Source organism: Macrobrachium nipponense, chromosome 19 (assembly GCF_015104395.2).
Source record: "Macrobrachium nipponense isolate FS-2020 chromosome 19, ASM1510439v2, whole genome shotgun sequence".
NCBI classification, from domain to species: domain Eukaryota; kingdom Metazoa; phylum Arthropoda; class Malacostraca; order Decapoda; family Palaemonidae; genus Macrobrachium; species Macrobrachium nipponense.
Window position 1 is genome coordinate 75,002,950 of NC_061088.1, and position 22,500 is coordinate 75,025,449.

Genomic DNA, 22,500 nt, shown 5'->3' on the forward strand with positions numbered 1-22,500 from the left:
AATTTATCAAGGGAAGATGAAAGTTAAATCCATTATTTTATTAAAACGCTGAAACCGGATTAAGAAAAATGAACTGCAGGTAAACCGGTCGAGAGGGAAATGTCAATTGGATACAATCTATCTGACGCAAAGCAGGGAAAGTTCTCTACGTTGTTTTAAAACACACACACACACACACAGACACACACACACAAAAAGTGAAATCAAATTAGCAATATTTTACCGCATTACCAACCTTCCTCCTTTCGAATTTCAGTGACCTACAAAGGTTTTTTGGGTCGTTATCTATGAATGATATTTCGTGGGGGACATTATCTTTATGATATTCAGTCTTTTGTTCATGTTTTTACGTCAATCACCAACGGGGTTGTAGTAAACACGGGTTAAAACCCGTGGGGGTTCACTATCTAGAAAAGATCCCTCCCTGCTCATTCTCGATCAAGAACCTTGATTCCTATAAAGGAACAAGAACAACATGGCAGAATTGGATAAAGTTGGCTGATTAGGGTTTCCAGACCCGAGTCAAGTTTCGTAACACCATGAGTTTTGTTTTCAGAATGAAACAAAAGTATATTTTCAAAATGCCATCATAAGTAGGTTATTACTTAAAGGAAACCGCGTATAGAATTCACGAAAGAATTGAAATTGTGAGTCGTAAGCTTAAAATACTTTGGGGAATATTTTGCATAATGATACATTGTTATAATATTAGAATAAGGAATGTTTCTGTATTACCATTACAGATGAACAATAAAGGAACTAAAATAGTAAGACAAATTATCCAGATACATTCTGCAGAGAGAGAGAAAGAGAGAGAAAGAGAGAGAGAGAGAGAGAGAGAGAGAGAGAGAAGGAGTTACAAGGCTTAGGATGTGTGCTCACTTATTCCATGAGTCGCATATCTTGTATGTGAAGAAATTCCCATAATGGGATGCGTTGTATCTCTTCAGTTCTAGTTTCCATCCATTATTTTTTGTCTGGTTTTCGTTTAATTAAATAGGTTACTGTGTACGAGACGAGACGAGAGAGAGAGAGAGAGAGAGAGAGAGAGAGAGAGAGAGAGATATCCAGTATGTCCAAGGACAATAGATAAATACACAGTATTCTTCTACCCAAGGTAGGCAGGCCTCTTTGATACAAATCAGCTTTAGAAATCGAGCAATTGTAACAAGAAAAAAAACAGGAAAATGCTCAAGCGGAATTCCTGTCCTATTGAATACCACCAACACGGTCGAGATGATATTCATGAGAGAGAGAGAGAGAGAGGAGAGAGAGAGAGAGAGAGAGAGAGAACAAAGGAGATCAGGAGGAAATTAAGCATGAAGGAAGGAGCGAATGAGAACGTAGGGCCAAACAGAGATAATCACTCCACAGGAGGAAGCATCTTTTATGTCAAATGGCAACAAATGTGGTCAGCATCTCGACAAAGAAGCAGGGGGAAGGGGGAGAGGGAGTGTTGGGGAGGAGGTAGAGAAGGGAAGATAAGGGAGGGGGGGATTGCAATAGCATCCCCCATCACTACCTCCCCCCAAAACCCAACCTTACCTGTCCTACCTGTATGCAACCCACCCCCACCCCTCAATCCATCTCTTTTGTCAAAGCTGGTTCTCCTCCCTCCCCTCCCTCTTCCTCCCTCTCCCTCATGCCTTACTCTGTCTTCTCTGCTTTTCATCTACCTCCCTCCTCCTTCTCCCTACTGCTGTACATCCCCTTCCTCCTCCTCCTTCTTCCCCTTCTCCCTCCTACTTTATTTCCCCTCTTCTCTACCCCTTTTTCCTTACTGCTGTACATCCTCCTCCTAATACTATTCCTCCTTCTCCTCCTCTTCCTCCTCCTCCGTCTAATCCTTCTCCTCCGTCTAATCCTTCTCCTCCTCCCTCTCCTCCTTCTTTTCCACCTCCTCCTCCTCCTTACTAATCCTTCTCCTCCTCCCTCTGAACCTCCCCCTATCCGTCTAATCCTCGTCTCTTCCTCATCCTCCGTCTAATCTTTCTTCTCCTTCGCCTCCTCCCCCTCTCCTCCTTCGTCTAATTCTTCTCCCCTCCTCCTCCTCCTCCTCCCCTCACCCTCCCCCCCTCCTGTCCTGTTGCAGCCCACCACCTGTCAACCCTCGCCATGAAAGAATTCAGGTGAAGCTACAAATTATCTCTCCGGGATGCTGCGGCTGCTGTTGACTGCGTACGTATATAGTCGATTACAATGCAGATGCACACCACTGCATCTATTGCTGTGTTTATATGTTTCTCTCTTGCTCTCAGTCATTCACTCCCCTGCTTCGGTCTCTCAGATGACGAGAAACGATTTCCATTTCATGGGGAAATGAAGAAAAAAAAGTTTCGCTTTCATGGTTATAATTTCATGGAGATAAAGGTTTTGATTTCATGGGGAGAGGGTTTTGATTTCTGGGGGAGAAAGGTTATAAATTCATGAAGAAAAAGGTTTTGATTTCATGGGGAAAAGGGTTTTGATTTCATGAGGATAAAGGTCTTGATTTCGTGGGGAGACAGTTTTGATTCCATGAGAAAAAAGGTTTACCTTTAATAGGGAAACAAGGATAAAATGTTCCGCTGTTATGAGGAAACAGGGGAAACTAATTTCGCTTTCATGAGGAAAAGAGGAAAAAGTTCTCGCTTTTATGGGAAAACAGGGAGAAAGTTCTCGTTTTCAAAATTAGGGAAAGGGGAAAAAGTTCTCGCTTTTTCATGGAACAAGGGAAGAAAAAGTTCTTCGTTTTTAAAAATTAGGGAAAGGGGAAAAAGTTCTCGCTTTCATGGGTGAATGGGGAAAAATGTTTCTCGCTTTCATGGGGAAACAGAGAAAAGCTAAATAGGAAACTTGATTCGCAAAGTAGCTTCTAGGCGAGAGCCGTAAGGGTGAGATGCCCAATCTGTACCAACAAACATTCGACCGTAATGACGCCGATTTAACTTGACAAGGTCATTCTCGGTTTGCTTTTTGTAATCATGCCCTTGGGCAAGACGACCACAACCAACCCCCCATAAACAAAAAAATTCAACGCACCTGTCGCCTGAGAATGGAGGGATGGAGAATCTTAATTATTTTCGTTTCTTTCAATTTAGGGTTATTCTCCTTTAGAAATGCGGACATTATTATTATTATTATTATTATTATTATTATTTTTATTATTATTATTATTATTATTATTTATATTATATTATTTTATTATTATTATTATTTCTAATATTATTATTATTATTATTATTATTATTTCATTATTATTATTATTATTTTAATAAAAAATTTAACAATCTCTGTTTCCAGCTTTCGTTTTGAATTACTACTTTGATAATGATAATAATAATAGATATTATTATTATTATTATTATTATTATTATTATTATTATTATTATTATTATTATTATTATTATTATTTTCCGTGGAAGCTTGCTTTAGCAAAAATAAACACAATAATAACAATAACAATAATATCAACAATAATAACAACAATAATAGTTCATTCATTAGAACGAAACACAATGATGAAATCCCATCTGGCCTTCGATAATAATGAGAAGCTATGATTAGGACGAATCGAAATCTGTAAATAACTTCTCATTTTGCTTCACGTTTCATAGATGACCAAAACAAATCAGTACACCAGTTATGTAGCCAACTACGTCATCCAGTATTTTGGGAGTGGGATGGGATATAAATTTTAGACCAAAGGCCAACAAGCGCTGGGACTGAGGAGGTCATCCAGCACTTAAACAGAAACAAAGTGAAAATGTGGAGAGGGTTGAGAAAAGTATGGAAGGAAGAGAATATGAACAGAGGTCCAGTAAACCGAATGAAAGGGAGTGCATGCAGCTAGGGCCGAAGGGACGCTATAAAGAACCTCTAGAATAGTAATGCATACAGTATATCGCTTGAGCTGCACTGGCGGCACTAACCCCAACCCCCTCTACGGGAACAGCAATTTTGGAAACTCACGTAAGTGTGAAAAGATACCGTTTTAATCACTGAATGAGCTGCGTCATTGACAGCGTCATTAACCTGCTGAAAGAATGACGTCATCAAAACCTAGTGACGTCATATCAAATCTGTGACGTCACAGAACCAGAGAAGACAAAGGTTACGTGGATTTTGCTGCCGACTGATGATGCGTCTGATGACAAACAGGAGGAATAACGGACCTTTTATCGAGTCGGTACGAAAGGGGAATTTGTAGTACGACTTCACTCGTCGGATCGATCGCTTTTCTTCTCCATCAATGACGCTAATGCCGAAAGTTTGCCGTCGGTCTTCCGTGTGTTACCTGAAGTAGCTCCTGATAGAAATGGCGAAGAAGTGAATGGATTGATATCGATTTGTTTAAAGGAATAATGGAGTCAATCAGGCCGAGGCCTGGCAATCATTAATGCGTTTATTGAACACAAATGTTGAGAGCTACTGGACAGTTTTTTTCTTGCTGAGTTACAGCTCTCCTATGGCTGGCCAGAAGGATTAGATATTTTTACGTGGCTAGGAACCAATTGGTTACTTAGCAACGGGACCTACAGCTTACTGTGGGATCCGAACCACATCAAGACATGAATTTCTGTCACCAGGAATTTTCTCGTTGAAATAGTACTCAAAATGTTAAGTTTTAACTGGAGGACCATGGAAGACAGTAGGGCCTTATATTACTGATTAATAATTTGCTGTGATAAACACATAATTTTACGAACCGGAAAGATGGCTGTTCTAGGAGGTCTGAATGCTAAAGTACAAGAGAAGACGAAGCAAGTGTGTTATGTGGCAAGTTAAGTCTATCAAGTGTGTTATGTGGCAAGTTAAGTCTATCAAGTGTGTTATGTGGCAAGTTAAGTCTATCTCAGTTCAACCAGACCACTGAGCTGATTAACAGCCCTCACAGGGCTGGCCCGAAGGATTAGATAGTTTTTATGTGGCTAGGAACCAATTGGTTACCTAGTAACGGGACGTACAACTTATTGTGGGATACGAACCACGTTATATCGAGAAATTAATTTGTAAATACCAGTAACAGATTCTTCTGATTCCATGTTGGCAGAGCGCGGAATCGAACTCGGGACCACTGAATCGGTAGGCGAGGACATAAACCATTAGTCCAACGAGGAATTTGTTATGTGACAAATAGCTTAGGATCGGCAGAAACAAAGATTGTCCTTTGGCAATTTGTTTAAAATGGAACTCAACAGTTGCGTATGTATGACCTGCAATCCACATTAAATTGGTTTGTTTGTATGGTGTTTTTACGTTGCATGGAACCAGTGGTTATTCTACAACGGGACCAACGACTTTACATGACTTCCGAACCACGTCGAGAGTGAACTCCTATCATCAGAAATACACATCTCTTACCCCCCTCAGTGGAATGCCTGAGAATCGAACTCGCGGCCACTGAGGTGGCAGGTCAAGACCATACCGATCACGCCACTGAGGCGCTCCCCATTAAATTGGGTGCCATGTTAGAGTTGATTAAACACGTTATGGATCTAATGATAAAACTATAATGACCGAAGACGTATTTGTGAATTGTCGAATGGAAACGGAGGGGAAAATGTAAAGTTATTTCACTTTTAAGAAAGTGAATGGTTGCTTTTTATGGGAAAGGATTAAGGTCACAAAGTAGAGAGCAGAGGACTGATGAAAATGGACTCGAATCCTGGCCGCACAGAGATTTTTTAGGAGGTTAATACTTTGCCACACTTACTACAGGCCACCTTAAGGGAAACCACCTGTGCTTGCATGCACCAGTTTAATTCAAACAGTCTTACAGATACGCTTGAAGAAGGATTATATCAACATCAAATAATGCGCAAAATTCTCGAGTTAAAAAATATTTAAATATAACTTTTTTTTAAAGAACTGAATGCCTTTCAAAATACGGATTCCGTTGCATTTGCTAGCAGCGAAAATCAACTAATCCAGTTCCTAATATTCTTGGAGCTGGTTGGTAAATTGTATGTCGTTCATGCTCTCTCTCTCTCTCTCTCTCTCTCTCTCTCTCTCTCTCTCATCTTGCATGGTAATGCAAGGATCTCATTCTTCATGCATTTATGCGCGTGCTGCATCAATTTTGCAACACAGTTCATCGGTGTTAATGAATTAAAGATGATCACAAGTAATTAAACAAAGAAGAAGCTTTACACTGGTGAAGTTTACAAATGAAACGGGTAGAGTCGAGTGGAAAGTAGCCGGGGGAAAAATACTTCAGTTAAATATTTCATTTGGTGGAAAAAAAAATACTTAAACTCGATCAGGTGAAGACTAGTGACTTTCGATTTTTCACCCCGTAAGAAATATTACCGGCAGTGTGCTTCACGCGGTGCACTGTAGACAATACTTGAGGTTTTTTTGTTTTTTTTTGCAGCGTCCCTCTCGGCCTCTAACTTCAACCCCTTACTATACCTCTGTTCATATTCTCATTCTTCCATCTTACTTTCCACCCTCGCCTGATATTTGTTTCAGCGTTATCTTCATTGCTGAATAACCTCTAAGGTTCCTGCACTTAGTTTGTTTGTTTGTTTGTTTGTATGGCGTTTTTACGTTGCATGGAACTAGTGGTTATTCAGCAACTGGACGAACGGCTTTACGTGACTTCCGAACCACGTCGAGAGTGAACTTCTGTCACCAGAAATACACATCTCTAACCCCTTAGTGGAATGCCCGAGAATCGAACTTGCGGCCACCGAGGTGGCAGGTTAAGACCATACCTTTCACGCCACTGAGGCGCTCCCTGCACTTAGCGTTGGGCCTAAAGTTTTATATTCCAATTCCAACTTACTTTATATGCAAACCAATAGGTACGGAAACCAAGACACTGAGAATTCAAAGCAGCACAGATTTGTATTATCAACTCAAAATCTCCCATTCAATTGGGGAGGGGGGAGGGGGGAGGGTTTAGAATTGGAACATATCTAGGCCAATGGGCAAGTGCTGGGAACTATAGAGAAGGCAAATTAGTGATTGTGAATCTCTTTTGGAAATGCTTTGTGAATTGTGATAAAAAGCCTTTCATCATAGTCTTCTATATTTTGTTGACAATACCTCAAGTGATTCAGTGGTTGAATTGAAACATGTAGTACATCACAGAGAAATGAACAGTGTAAAAAAAAAAAAAGTAAACATTCAGCCGCTTACAACAATCAGGGTCTTTGGCCAGCTAAGTATGTTCACTTGAACCACATGCAAAACCATAAACAAACATTCCAAACATTCGTGTGGTTGTTTGGTCATATTCTAAACAAGAAAATAATTAAAAAATAGGTCGACGTTTCTTCGGCGCAATCGAGTTTTCTGTACACCTGCTACAGCATATAATCAAGGACACCGAAAATAGATCTATCTTTGGTGCGACCAGTATAATGCTGTATGAGCCACGGCCCATGAAATTTTAACCACCTACCAGTGATGGCCTCTCCTATACCGTTGCCAGACGCACCATTATGGCTAACTTAACCGTAGAAAAAAATAGATATAAACTATTGAGGCTAGAGGGCTGCAACTTTGTATGTAAGATGATTGGAGGGTGGATGATCAACATGTCAATTTGCAGCCCTCTACCCTCAGTAGGTTTTAAGATCTGAGTACGGACGGGAAGAGTGCGGACTGGAAAAAGTGCGTACGGGCAGAAAACTAAAAAAAAAAAAAAGCTTTGCTCGACAAAATCTTTCTAGTTCTAAATCACGTAACCCTTAATTGGGGTAATTCAGACAATTTTATAATTCAAGTAATATATACAGTTTCCGTTTGATATCATTTCAGCCACTTTTCTCTAATTTCAGTAACAACGCCACTAACTGGATTTACAGCTCAGTGAAAAAAGACTAAATTTAACGAGACCGAAAATTTAGAATATGTCTCCTGGAGGAACAGAGCGATTCACTTTCAACGACTCAGTCCTTTTACGGTCATTAAACGAAAGTTTGAAGAAAGATAGAAATGAAATAATTTTGTCAAGTATTGGTTCCCCTTTTTCGTTGTCAGCCATAGGCGCTTTTTGACGTGTGAATGACAACGCCCCCCCCCCCCCCCCACCAAAAAAAAAGAAAAAAAAAAAAAAAAAAAGTATATTTTAGTTTTACCAGACAACTGAGCTGATTAACAGCTCTCCTTATAGGGCTGGCCCTAAGGATTAGATATTTTTTTTACGTGGCTAGGAACCAATTGGTTACTTAGCGACGGGACGTACAGCTTATTGTGGGATCCGAACCAGAAATAAATTCCTCTCATTCCTTATATGTATAGATACACACACACACACACACATGTATATAATATATATATATATATATATATATATATATATATATATATATATATATATATATATATATATATATATATATTCCCCGTATGCTCTGTTCGACTAAGAGTCCAATTACATTATCAGGAAGCGAATCTATTACCTTTTTTTTTTTACATCTCTAAGGTCAGACAACCAATACGAGGATTAAGTATTACCTTGATTGAACGCTGTGAAATGAAGAGAGAGAGAGAGAGGAGAGAGAGAGAGAGAGAGAGAGAGAGAGAGAGAGAGAGAGGTAGACCATAAGAATGATGACACATTTCTCTCTATTCCTGGTACGAGGTTTTTTAACCTACTTTGATCCCAAGACGGTTTCCAATGAAATCAATTAACAAAGAGGTTTATGAGGGATAAGACAGGATCCCAGGATCGTCCCTGAACCTGGATCCAGGAACGTCTCTTTACATGTGGATCCCATTATCGTTCCTGAATGTGGATACAAGATCGTCCCTGAAGGTGGTTCCCAGGATCTTCCCTGAACTTGGATCCAGGATCTTGCCTGAACGTGGATCCAGGAACGTCTCTTTACATGTGGATCCCATTATCGTTCCTGAATGTGGATACAAGATCGTCCCTGAAGGTGGTTCCCAGGATCTTCCCTGAACTTGGATCCAGGATCTTGCCTGAACGTGGATCCCGGAACGTCTCTTTACATGTGGATCCCATTATCGTTCCTGAATGTGGATACAAGATCGTCCCTGAAGGTGGTTACCAGGATCTTCCCTGAACTTGGATCCAGGATCGTCCCTGAACGTGGTTCCCAGGATCGTCCCTGATCTTGGATTCAGGATCGTTCTCTAACGCGGCTCCAGGATCGCTCCTAAACTTGGATCCAGGATCACACTAGAAACATGCATAGACGATCGTCCTTGAGCGTGGATCCAGGATCGTCTCTGATCGTCAATTCAGAATCGTCTCTGAACATTTAGCCAGAATATTATCAGTGTGGAGCCAGGATTGTTCCTGAACGTGGATACAGGATCACCCCTAAACTTGGATCCAGGATCATCCCTGAACGTAGGATTTTCCCAGTAACCTATTTTCTCAGGCATCCGTAATCACCGATTCTCGATTCCAGGTGAATTGAAAGGCTTAGTCAAAATTTTTCTTCATGATTTCTTTGTCTATTCTCCTTTTTTCAGCCAAAACTAGAATGACTCCATATGATACGTTGAAAAATGAAATGACTAAAAGTTTGCCAAAAGAGAGAACATTGAAAAATGCATTATAACAATGTATATATATATATATATATATAATATATATATATATATATATATATATATATATATATATATACGTTAACGAATATAAAAGTAATTTGTAAAACAAAGAAAATTTTTCTTATCAATGTTATTACGGTAACTATATTTACATTAATGTAATCATTGTACATTGTAGATCTTGAATAGAGGATAAGATTTTTTCTTATATAAAAACATCATTAAGCTACGATGTGATTTTTAAATAAAAAAGATATTTTTTATTCCCGTAATATCTATTTTATACCTGTCGAGGTAAGAGGCTTTGTTTATGTAAACTTGTACAATAAAAAACAGTTCATGTAAACAGTGAGTAAAAGTATAATGTAATTCAAATACAATCTCCATGTCTTTTTAAACGCGGTTAATCTTTGATCGAACATAAAAGTTCAAGGAATAATAAACTTCCATAAAGTTCGTTACATTCCATGCTACCGGACTAGTAAAATTTTCAGATCAGTGTTTCAAACTTTCATAGACTTAAAGTTCCGGCTGTGAAATTGTTCAAGATGCACCTTCCAGATTGTCAGTAAGTGTGGCAGCTTCGCCTCTTTGGAAGTATTCGATTATTGTCGTTATCCTGTTTCTTTATTGCAGCGATACAAATAGCTATAAAAAAATAATAGATTGGAATACTTTCGAATTGCTAAGGTTGTGTTTGGGGAAGGATAGTTTTCTTCAACATACTTGGTTATTATAATTCTCACGATCGTCTTCATAAGCAGTCAATGATCTAACTGTCCTTCCAGATCGTTACTTCATAACCAGTCAATGACCTAATTGTGTTTTTTTATATATATCGTTACTTCGCAATACATGCACTTCCAGATCGTATTCCATAACCAGTCAATGACCTAATTTTGTATTTTTTATAACGTTACTTGGCAATTGTCCTTCCAGATCGTTACTTCATAACAGTCAATGACCTAATTGTTATCTCAGATTGTTACTACGCAACCGGTCAATGATCTAATTGTCTTTCCGGATCGTTACTTCATAATCAGCTAATGTCCTAATTGTCCTTACAGATCGTTACTTCGCAACTAGTCAGTGACCTAATTGTTCATCCATATCATTACTTAACAACCAGTCAGTGATCTAATCGTTCTCCCAGAGCGTTGCTTGATAGTCAGTCAGTGACCTGATTGTCTTTCCCTCGTTACTGAATAACCAGTTGATGACCTAATTGTCCTCCCAGATCGTTATTTATTAACCAGTTGATGACCTAATTGTCCTTCCAGACCGTTACTCAATAACCAGTTGATGACCTAATTGTCCTTCCAGATCGTTACTCAATAACCAGTTAATGACCTAATTGTCCTTCCAGATCGTTACTTATTAACCAATGAAAGACCTAACTATCCTTCCATAACCAGTTAATGACCTCATTGTCCTTCCAGACCATTACCTCATAACAAGTTAATGACCTAATAGTCCTTCCAGATCGTCAAACCATAACCAATTAGAAACCTCATCCTTCTTCCAGATCGTTACGTCACAACCAGTCAATGACCTTCCAAATCATCTGGGTTGATAACAAATTGAATGACCTCAATCTTTCAGTCTTTGTAATTGATTCTCTCCCTGACAACTTCGTATGAGGAGCAGCAGCAATAGCCTGGCGTAATGCTAGCCTAGTCTTTCGGGTAGATAATCAAGGAATGACAATTAACTCGCTATGATCGCCACTAGGTGACTGACAGCCAATCACAAAAGATAGTTACGGAAGACTGAACATTGGTGGGAAGTCTTTTTTTCTCCAGATTAACTCGGTGTCCGACGTTCACTCTCTCTCTGATTGACAGTGACCTTTGGTTCACGTTTTTCAGATATGTGCGGAAGTCGATAGATTTTTCTCTCTTCTGCGCGGAGAGAGAGAGAGAGAGAGAGAGAGAGAGAGAGAGAGAGAGAGAGAGAGAGAGAATATTCTTATAGTTTTCATTTGCATGAATCATTACATTCCCTTCCTAATTGCTACGATGAACATAATAATAATAATAATAATAATAATAACAATAATAATAATAATACTAATAATAAATAATATAATAATAATAATAATAATAATAATAATACCCATTACATTCATGCCTCTAGTTGCTACGACAATAACGATAATGCTAAACATAACGAAAATAATACCGATCATATTCTACAAAAAAAAAAAAAAAAAAAAAACGCCATATCTCTCTTCAATTTATATTTTCATCTGACATTTACTTCAAACGTGTCCGAAATAAATTACACATACACATCAACTTCTATACATAAAACATAACAAGGCGACCCAAGACAATTGCAATCTCAGTCTTCCTACCAGGGAGTTACGATGCTCGTGAACGCCAGGGAGTGGAAAAGAAAAGAAAGAAAAAATAAAATAAAAAGCTATACATTACAGCAACCCGTCATCATGAAACCTTCTCATGACAAAGCCAGATGGCTCACATTCATAACGTTTGGATCAAAGACGTCGCATTAAGAGAAGCTCTTTCTCTCTCTCTCTCTCTCTCTCTCTCTCTCTCTCTCTCTCAACTTCCAAGTGGCTCGGATATTGAAGCGATGCAAAAACGTAAGAAATCTCTCTCTCTCTCTCTCTCTCTCTCTCTCTCTCTCTCTCTCTCTATCCTAAACTTCCATGTGGGTTGGAATTTGAAGCGAAGCATAAACGTAAGAAATCTCTCTCTCTATCTCTCTCTCTCTCTCTTTACCTAAACTTCCATGTGGGTTGGAATTTGAAGCGAAGCATAAACGTAAGAAATGTCTCTCTCTCTCTCAACTTCCAAGTGTCTCCGAATTTGAGGCAATGCAAAAACATAAAAAATCTCCCTCTCTCTCTCTCTCTCTCTCCTCTCTCTCTCTCTCTCTCTCTCTCTCTATCTATCTAAGCTCCCAAGTAGCTGGAAATGTCAACCGATTCAACAACGAAACAAAAATCCCTCTCTCTCTCTCTCTCTTTCTCTCTCACGGGGAAAAAGCATGTAGAAGAGAGAGAGAGAGAGAGAGAGAGAGAGGTAACGTCCGCGTAAGGCAATAACGTTGTCAGAAAGCAGTGGGAGGAGATAAACAGTTGCAAATTCCCATCATTCTTTGCAAAGGCCGCCGTGCGCATTGTGCTGCTACTCTTGTGGGCAAAAGAGGAAGGATCGTAATCTCGTTCTTATGGAAAGATATTTTTTATTTTAGCTTTTTTTTTTTATTCTGGCGTTGGTTTATTGGTTCCTTTCGTCTTATTCCGAGGCCTCCGTTTCCTTTCGTGCATTCTTTTGTATTTCTTTTTTATTTGTCTTTACTTCACGCCCTTTGTCATCTCTCCTTCCCTATTGTATTACTCTATTAATTTCTACAATTCATTTCGTTATTTTTCCATTAAATTATGATTACTATATCTGGTTTTACAGTTTTATTCCGAGACTTTCCTTTTCTTTCGTTCATTGTTTTTATTCTGCTCTCTTTCCTTACCACACGCTTTTCAAATGTTAATTTGTCATCTCACATTCCTTACTATCTTTTTCTTTTTCTCTAATCATTCTTATCAATTTACATACTTTTATTCCTAGATTATAGATCTCTTACTTTATCAACATCGTCTAAAATTTCTCAAGCGGAATCGCAGTTTGAATCTGTAAGTAATCTTAGAATGATAATATTTAATACATAATTATAAGGAGCCATCAAGCCCATATCACTTTCTTTAGTCAAATCGGAACATCCGTCTTGAGATGAATACATGGAATACATCCACGCCTGACCTTCCTTGTTTTTACTTTTTTTTATAATATTCAATACATAATTATAAGGAGCTATTACACCCATATCACTTTAGTCAAATCGGAACATCCGTCGTGAGATGAATACATGGAATACATCAGCACCTGACCTGCCTTTTTTTCTTTTTATTTTTATAATCATACAGGTGCTCCAAGTGACCTGTAGCCACTGATCAGTTTTGGCAGGTGTTTATTCACTCGATCACCCGCCAATTTCATTAACCACACGTCAGGTCCATTCATCATCGGGCCGTGGTCAAAATTATCCGCGTATCTTGTTCGACATTTCCGGCGCTCGTAAATACGGGAGATGTTGATTCTGCCACTTGTTGCCAAGTGCCAAAAAAAAAAAAAAAAAAATCAGTAATGCATTTTTTAATTCCCGATCGTCATTTGCTGCGGTTCATTACTGATTGATTGATTATGTCTATTAAAAACTGGCGTCACAACCTCTACTAGGTTATTGGCACCGAAATAAATTTAAAAAGAAAAAAAAAGAATTAAATCTAAAATAAATTTCATATAAAAAATCTAAAAATATATGTATATGAATATATTTGTTCAAATATATAAATTTTTACATAGACATTCTATGTATAATCTAAACTTTGTTGAGGAGGCCTCCCACTTAAAGATATGTAACTGCTCTATATTAGAATCCTTTCCGAGAATTGTAGCCAGAATAAAATTACCTTCTCTGTCACGCCCCCAAGTAGATTGATTGACCGACTGATTTATGAGTACCGATACTGGCGTCACAAAATTTAGGTTTCAGTACTTGAGGAGAATGCTGCTAAATCTACTAGAGGCTCTGTGTCGTATTTGTCATGTATTTAGTCTTGTTTTCCCAATTAAAATGTTCAATTTTCATCTAAACGAAAATTGATCTTATTTTAGATCTCGTTTCTGAGCATGACTTTTTTTTTTTCTAACAAGACTGTTCAATTGTAAATATATAGCATACAACACTATTCTTTAGGGTATTGTTATGACTACTTCCGATTCGTTTCCGAATTCTAATAATGCTTCTAATTATAATACTCTATAACGATATTAATTTGCCTGTTATTCATTTCATTGGTATTGTTATATATGTATGTTTATCCAAATTATAGCTGAAACGAATATGATTTTTCTATTCTATTATTGCAGGTAACTTTGTCGAAGCTTTTGGTGAATTTCACAGACTATATACATATGTATATATGTAGTTATGTGCCTGTGTATGATTTTTAAAGAAGTAAGCATAAGCTGATAATAATAATAATAATAATAATAATAATAATAAAATAATAATAATAATAATAATAATAATAATAATAATAATAATAATAATAATAACATTAAAACGTGTCAACACGGTCGCGCAGTTTGTCTTAAAGTTCTTTTCATGGTGAACTGAAAGTCACGAAATATAAACTGATAATCACGGGAAATAAATTTACATAGAAAAGAAAGATTCAACAATCCTGACATTTCTCTTACCTTGATAAACCGGAGTTGCCCTGTGTGTGTCATCATCTTCAGTGCAGAAAAGTCTGCAAATCTTTTAAAACAGTTGCTATCTTTTCTTTTCTTTTTTTCTCTATCTCTCTCTTTTTTCTATTTTTATCCTTTTGCTTCAGTGACTCTTTATATCTGGGGTCACGTCACGAACATCATCGCAAATGCAGAAAGATCTTTTTTTTTTGCAGCAGTTAATGTAATTTTTCTTGTTCAGGTATTTCCTTATCTTAATCAGAATACCTTCGGTCACCTCACAAACGTACGGTAACTTTGTTAAAAAGTAAACGGAAAATGTATCAACAAACGTTTCTTAAACGGAGGATATAATATAAGCAATAGGTCACTGCAACAGGCGCGGTTTTACCCCCCAAGTATCACTTGATTTGTCGAAACATTGACGGGAAACGTTTGTCAAATGCTGATAATTCTCCGGAAAAAACAAAACTTATCAGAAAGTCCGGAAGCTCATTTTAAACCGTTGGTTGCATTTACCACCTTCTGTTAGTACAATGTCCCTGAACTGGGAAAACGAATGGGAAAACGGGATAAACGTTTGATCGACTGAGAGAAACTGTCGATCAAGTCAGTCAGCGCCTGTGGCGGGCGAGGAACTGAATTATGTCAGGGTGCCAAGCGCTTTTTCAAGCCGTGTCAAACAGGGTCACTTAACTGGGACGAGGACGGCACTGAGGGACACAGAGTGAGTGAGTGAGAGAGGGAGAGGTTGGTCAGGCTGTGTCGCTGGCGGGGATGGGTCTGGGTAGGTCAGGAGGAGGAGGAGGAGGAGGAGGAGGAGTCCTGTTACACTAATTCCCCACGAGCGACGCGGATGCAAGACTTTACGCTGCCGCGTACAAAACAACACTGCCGAGACTCCGGAGGGTGAGAGTGAGAGAGTGTGTGTGAGAGAGAGAGAGAGAGAGAGAGAGAAAGAGACAGGGAGATCGCTGTCGATCGGCCCAGACCAGGTTGCTGGATAGGGAGAGACAGAGGGAGGCAGAGAGAGGAGAGAGAGAGAGAGAGGCGATGTCGTTCTGACAAAGTCACGAACGGCAGTATAGTGCCTCCGGCTGGCAGTCAAATAGTATCATCCCTCTATCAACCCCCTCCCCCCACCCTTTCAACCCTTACCCCTCCCCAACACCACAACCCCCTTCTTCTATCAACCCCTTACTTCCCCCCACCATCATCGAGGCCTTCATCTCTCCCCCCCCCCTTTATTCCCATCCTTTAGCCTTCTTCAGATCCGCCCCTCACCTACCTACCACTCGACTCCCATCGACATCTCTCCCCCCCCCCCCCCCACCCCCCCCCCCCCCCCCCCACCGATCCCTTGGGAGAAATCCCGCACTATAAAAGATTAGGATGAGGGCTTCTTCTGATGACAGGCAGCCTTTTCCAGGCTTTTTTTCCACACCTCCAGCTAAAAGCACGCCAGTCACCCACCCAACCAGCCAAACCCAGCCAGCCAGCCAGCCGGGCGCCCGCAAGCAGGCGCAAGCACGCGCAAGCACGCGGGGTATCAAGACTCCTCGTGTCTCGGATTCGGTAAATGAAAGTTGCTTGGAGGTGGTGGTGTGATACGCGGGATCATAATAAGCTCTTTTTTACTTTTGACATTTATTTTTTTTTTTTTTTTTTTTTTTCTAAATCTTAAGAGGTGCATGAGAATCATTCTGTTCAATTACCTGGGTTATTAATAGTTTTCCTATTAAATTTCACTACTCATAAAAATGATAAAAATATTTAATTTCCTTAAAAAAAAACAAAGATTCAACTTTATCTACGAGTATCATTAGTTTCTTGTTTTTTTATTTTTCTCGGTTTTACGCTACAATTATCATTTCCTTCATTTTTTTTCGATCTCTTCTCAAACCTTACGTTTCATTTACTTCTTCTTTCTGTTTCATTTTCTAGAAACTTTACATGTCCCCTATTTTCGCTTGCTCTGGGAGTAAGCCCGCAAACTACTTTGTTGTTGTTGTTGTTTGATTTGGATTGATTTATATAGATTTTTGGCATTATGCCAAGCAGTGCGGCAACTAAGGCCATTCAGCGCTGAAACGGAAACTGACTGTATAAGGTTTGAAAGTTGTTACAGGAGGAAAACCTCAAAGCAGCTGCGTTATGAAACAATTGTTAGGAGAGGGTTGTCAGTAAGATGGAAGAAAGAGAATATGAACGGAGGTACAATAAAAGGAATGAAAGAAGTTGCCGCTAGGGGCCGAGGGGACGCTGCAAAGAGCCTTAAGAAAGGCCTACATTGCACCGAATGAGGTGCACTGATGGCACTAACCCCTACGGGGTTGTTGTTGGGCTGGGGAGCTGGGGGCTGGGGGGCGTGGGGGGCTGTGGGTCGCGGGTGATTAGGAAAGCCTAAAGAAGGTCTGAACAATTTGTTTTGCAATGCGTTAAAGATACAGGAATTTTAAGGTAGGATATTTATGATTTATTTATTAGAATGAAAATGTAAAAAATAATCTGTATGCTAAACATTACAGAAAAATTATCTATAATAAAATATTACTTATTTTTAAAATTTTCGTTGGTGAAACAACTGGCTATTTGGCCGTAGATATTGGTACGTTTTAATTTATTTTCTGCCTTCAAACTCTACCATTCAGCCACTTCTCCCTTATTTTCTCCCTTCAAACTCTAACTTTAAGTCACTTCTCCCTTTTTTCTCCCTTCAAACTCTACCTTTCAGCAGCTTCTCCCTTATTTTCTCGCTTCAAAATCTACCTTTCAGTTAATTCTCCCTTTTTTCTTCCTTCAAACTCTACCTTTCAGTCACTTCTCCTTTATGTTCTCCCTTCAAACTCTACCTTTCAGTAGCTTCTCCCTTATTTTCTCCCTTCAAACTCTACCTTTCAGCCACTTCTCCCTTTTTTCTCCTTTCAACCTCTACCTTTCAGTCACTTCTCCTTTATTTTCTGCCTTCAAACTCTACCTTTCAGTCACTCTTCCTTTATTTTCTCCCTTCAAACTCTACCTTTCAGTCACTCTTCCCTTATTTTCTTCCCTTCCCAAACAAACGCTACCATTTCAAGTCACTCTTCCTTTTTTTATTTTCCCTTCCCACAAACTCTTAACCTGCCGAGTCACTTCCTCCTTTTTTATTTTCCCTTCACCCACAAACTCCGAAAATCAGGTCACCCTTCTTCCCTTACCCTTATTCTTTTCCCGTTCAAACCTCTACCTTTTTCAGTCACATCTCCTTTATTTTCTCCCTTCAAACTCTACCTGTTTCAGTTCCACCTTTCCTTTATTTTTTCTCCCTTCAAACTCTACCTTTCAGTCACTTCTCCCTTTTTTCTCCCTTCAAACTCTACCTTTCAGTCACTTCTCCCCCTTTTCTCCCTTCAAACTCTACCTTTCAGTCACTTCTCCCTTATTTTCTCCCTTCAAACTCTACCTTTCAGTCACTTCTCCCTTTTTTCTCCCTTCAAACTCTACCTTTCAGTCACTTCTCCCTTATTTTATCCCTTCAAATTCTACATTTCAGTCGCTTCTCCCTTATTTTCTCCCTTCAAACTCTACCTTTCAGTCACTTCTCCCTTATTTTCTCCCTTCAAACTCTACCTTTCAGTCACTTCTCCCTTATTTTCTCCCTTCAAATTCTACCTTTCAGTCGCTTCTCCTTTATTTTCCCCCTTCAAACTCTGCCTTTCAGTCGCTTCTCCCTTATTTTCTCCCTTCAAACTCTGCCTTGCAGTCGCTTCTCCCTTATTTTCTCCCTTCAAACTCTGCATTTCAGTCGCTTCTCCCTTATCTTCTCCCTTCAAACTCTGCCTTTCAGTCACTTCTCCCTTATTTTCTCCCTTCAAACTCTACCTTTGAGTAGCTTCTTTCCCTTATCCCACCCCTTTCAACTTCAAACTCTGCCTTTTCAGTTTCGCTCTCCCTTATTTTCTCCGTCAAAACTCTTACCTTTGAGTAGCTTCTCCCTTATTTTCCTTTTAACCCATTTTCGATTCTACCGTTTGCTTTAGTAAACAAACTCCCTTATTTTCTCCTCAAACTCAAATACCTTTCAGTCACTTCTCCTTATTTTCTACCCTTCGAATTCTAACTTTCAGTCAACCTTCTCCTTCGAATTAAATACCTTTCAGTCACTTCATTCCCTTCCTTATTTTCTCCCTCAAACTCTTACCTTTCAGTCGACTTCTCCCTTATTTGGTTTTCTCCCTTTCAAACTGATACTTTCAGTCACTTATCCCGTTATTTTTTTCTCCCTTCAAAACTCTAACGTCAGTCACTTTGATCCCTTATTTTCTCCCCTTCAAACTTACCTTTCAGTCACGTCTCCCTTATTTTCTCCCTTCGAATTCTACCTTTCAGTCACTTCTCCCTTATTTTCTCCCTTCGAATTCTACCTTTCAGTCACGTCTCCCTTATTTTCTCCCTTCGAATTCTACCTTTCAGTCACTTCTCCCTTATTTTCTCCCTTCAAACTCTACCTTTCAGTCACTTCTCCCTTAAATTTTCTCCTTCGAAATCTACCTTTCGTCATCTTCTCCCTTCCCGATTTTCTCCTATTTCAGTCTTCTCCCTTTTTTCTCCCTTCAAATCTACCTTTTCAGTCCTCTCCCTTATTTTCTCCTTCAACTTCTCCTTTCATCACTTCTCCCTTATTTTCTCCCTTCAAACTCTACCTTTCAGTCACTTCTCCCTTATTTTCTCCCTTCAAACTCTACCTTTCAGTCACTTCTCCCTTATTTTCTCCCTTCAAACTCTACCTTTCAGTCGCTTCTCCCTTATTTTTTTCCCTTCGAACTCTAAGTTTCAGTCACTTCTCCCTTATTTTCTCACTTTGAACTCTACCTTTCAGTCACTTCTCCCTTATTTTCTCCCTTCAAACTCTACCTTTCAGTCACTTCTCCCTTATTTTCTCCCTTCGAATTCTACCTTTCAGTCACTTCTCCCTTATTTTCTCCCTTCAAACTCTACCTTTCAGTCACTTCTCCCTTATTTTCTCCCTTCGAATTCTACCTTTCAGTCGCTTATCCCTTATTTTCTGCCTTCAAACTCTACCTTTCAGTCGCTTCTCCTTTATTTTCTCCCTTCAAACTCTACATTTCAGTTACTTCTCCCTTATTTTCTCCCTTCAAACTCTCAGCTTTACAGTCCACTTCTCCTTTATTTCTCCGCCTTCCAAACTCAGTAACCTTTCAGTCACTCCTTTATTTCTGCCTTCAAACTCCTTTAACCTTTTTGCCAGTTACCCTTCAAATCCCGTTATTTCCCTCCCAAGATCAACTCGAACCTTTCAGCTTCACTTCTCCCTTTATTTTCTTCCCTTTTCAAATCCCTACCTTTTCAGTCACTTTTCCTTTAATTTTGCTGCCTTTCAAACTGCTACCTTTTCACGTTACTTCTCCCTTATTTTCTCCCTTTCAAACTCTTTTACCTTTCCCAAGTCAAAACTTCTCCTTTTATTTTCTGGCCTTTCAACTTTACCTTTTCAGTTTACTTTCTCCCTTATTTTCTCCCTTCAAGAACTCGACTTGGACCGTTCAGGATGTGACCACCCTTATTTCCTTTTTGCGCGCTCCTTCTTAAATTTTTCTCTGGCCTTCAATAACCTAACCTTTTTGCAGATGTACTTCTCCGCTTCTTATTTTCCTTTTGCCTCCCTTCAAAACTCGTAACCTTTCCAGTCACTTCTCCTTTATTTTCTGCCTTCAAACTCTACCTTTCAGTTACTTCTCCCTTATTTTCTCCCTTCAAACTCTACCTTTCAGTCACTTCTCCTTTATTTTCTGCCTTTCAAACTTTTTTCCAGCCTTTCAAGCTCCTTCTCCTTTATTTCTCCCTTCAAACCTCCTACCTTTCAAGTCACATCCTCCCCTTTTTTCCTACCTTTCAAAAACTCGCTACCTTTAAGTCAGCTGTTTCTCCCTTTTTTTCTTCCACCCTTTCCAAACTACCTTTCAGTACTTCTCCCTTATTTCTCCCTTAAAACTCTACATTTCAGTCACATTATCCTTTATTTTCTGTCCTTCAAACTCACTTTCGTTACGTTCTCCCTATGTTTCTCCCTTAAACATATTACCTTCAGTCACTTCTCCTTTATCTTCTGCAGTTAAAACCTCTACCTTTCTAGTCACTTCTCCTTTATTTTCTCCTTGCAAACTCTACCTTCCAGATCACTTTCTCCTTATTTTTTGCACGTTAAAAACTTACCAAATTTAAGTTTTTCAAGTCCCTCCAAATTTTTCTCCTTTCAAACTCCTTTTACCTTTTAAGTTCAGCTTCCTCCCCTTTTTTCTCCCTTCAAACTATAAACCTTTCAGTCACTTCCTTTACTTTAATGTTCCTCCCTTCAAACTCTACCTTCTCCAGTTTACTTCTCCCCTTTTTCTCGCCTTCCAAAACTCTACCTTTCAGCCAATTCCTTTCCTTTATTTTCTTCCATCAAACCCCTTTTTCTAACCTTCAAAGTTACTTCTCCCCTTTTTCTCCCTTCAAATTCTACCTTTTAGTCGCTTCTCCTTTATTTTCTCCCTTAAAACTCTGCCTTTCAGTCGCTTCTCCCTTATTTTCTCCCTTCAAACTCTGCCTTTCAGTCGCTTCTCCCTTATTTTCTCCCTTCAAACTCTGCCTTTCAGTCGCTTCTCCTTTATTTTCTCCCTTCAAACTCTGCCTTTCAGTCGCTTCTCCCTTATTTTCTCCCTTCAAACTCTACCTTTCAGTCACTTCTCCTTTATTTTCTCCCTTCAAACTCTACCTTTCAGTCACTTCTCCTTTATTTTCTGCCTTCAAACTCTACCATTAAGTCACGTCTCCCTTTTTCTCCTTTCAAACTCTACCTTTAAGTCACTTCTCCCTTTTTTCTCCCTTCAAACTCTACCTTTCAGTCACTTCTCCTTTATTTTCTCCCTTCAAACTCTACCTTTCAGTTACTTCTCCCCTTTTTCTCCCTTCAAACTCTACCTTCATCGCTTTCTCCCTATTATTTTTCTCCCTTCAACTCTACCTTTCGTCGCTTCTTCCCTCCCTATTTTCTCCCTTCAAACTCTGCCTTTCAGTCGCTTCTCCCTTATTTTCTCCCTTCAAACTCGACCTTTCAGTCGATTCTCCCTTATTTTCTCCCTTCAAACTCGACCTTTCAGTCGCTTCTCCCTTATTTTCTCCCTCCAAACTTTACCTTTCAGTCACTTCTCCCTTATTTTCTCCCTCCAAACTTTACCTTTCAGTCACTTCTCCCTTATTTTCTCCCTTCAAACTTTACCTTTCAGTCGATTCTCCCTTATTTTCTCCCTTTGAACTCTACCATTCAGCCACTTCTCCCTTACTTTCTCCCTTCAAACTCTACCTTTAAGTCACTTCTTTATTTTCTTTCCCTTCAAACTCTACCTTTTCAGTCGCTCTCCCTTATTTTTTCTCCCTTCAAACTCTACCTTTCAGTTACTTCTCCCCTTTTTCTCCCTTCAAACTCTACCTTTCAGTCGCTTCTCCTTTATTTTCTCCCTTCAAACTCTACCTTTCAGTCGCTTCTCCCTTATTTTCTCCCTTCAAACTCTACCTTTTAGTCACTTCTCCTTTATTTTTTGCCTTCAAACTCTACCTTTCAGTAGCTTCTCCCTTATTTTCTCCCTTTAAACTCTACTTTTCCGTCACTCTTCCTTTATTTTCTCCCTTAAAAGTCTGCCTTTTAGTCGCTTCTCCC

General features: G+C 39.2%; 1 pseudogene; it reads right to left on the reverse strand.

Annotated features, from left to right (window-relative positions):
- Positions 1-15,915, reverse strand: part of LOC135218445 (irregular chiasm C-roughest protein-like) — a 58,872-nt pseudogene extending 42,957 nt beyond the window's left edge.
- Between the last annotated feature and the right edge of the window lie 6,585 nt (positions 15,916-22,500).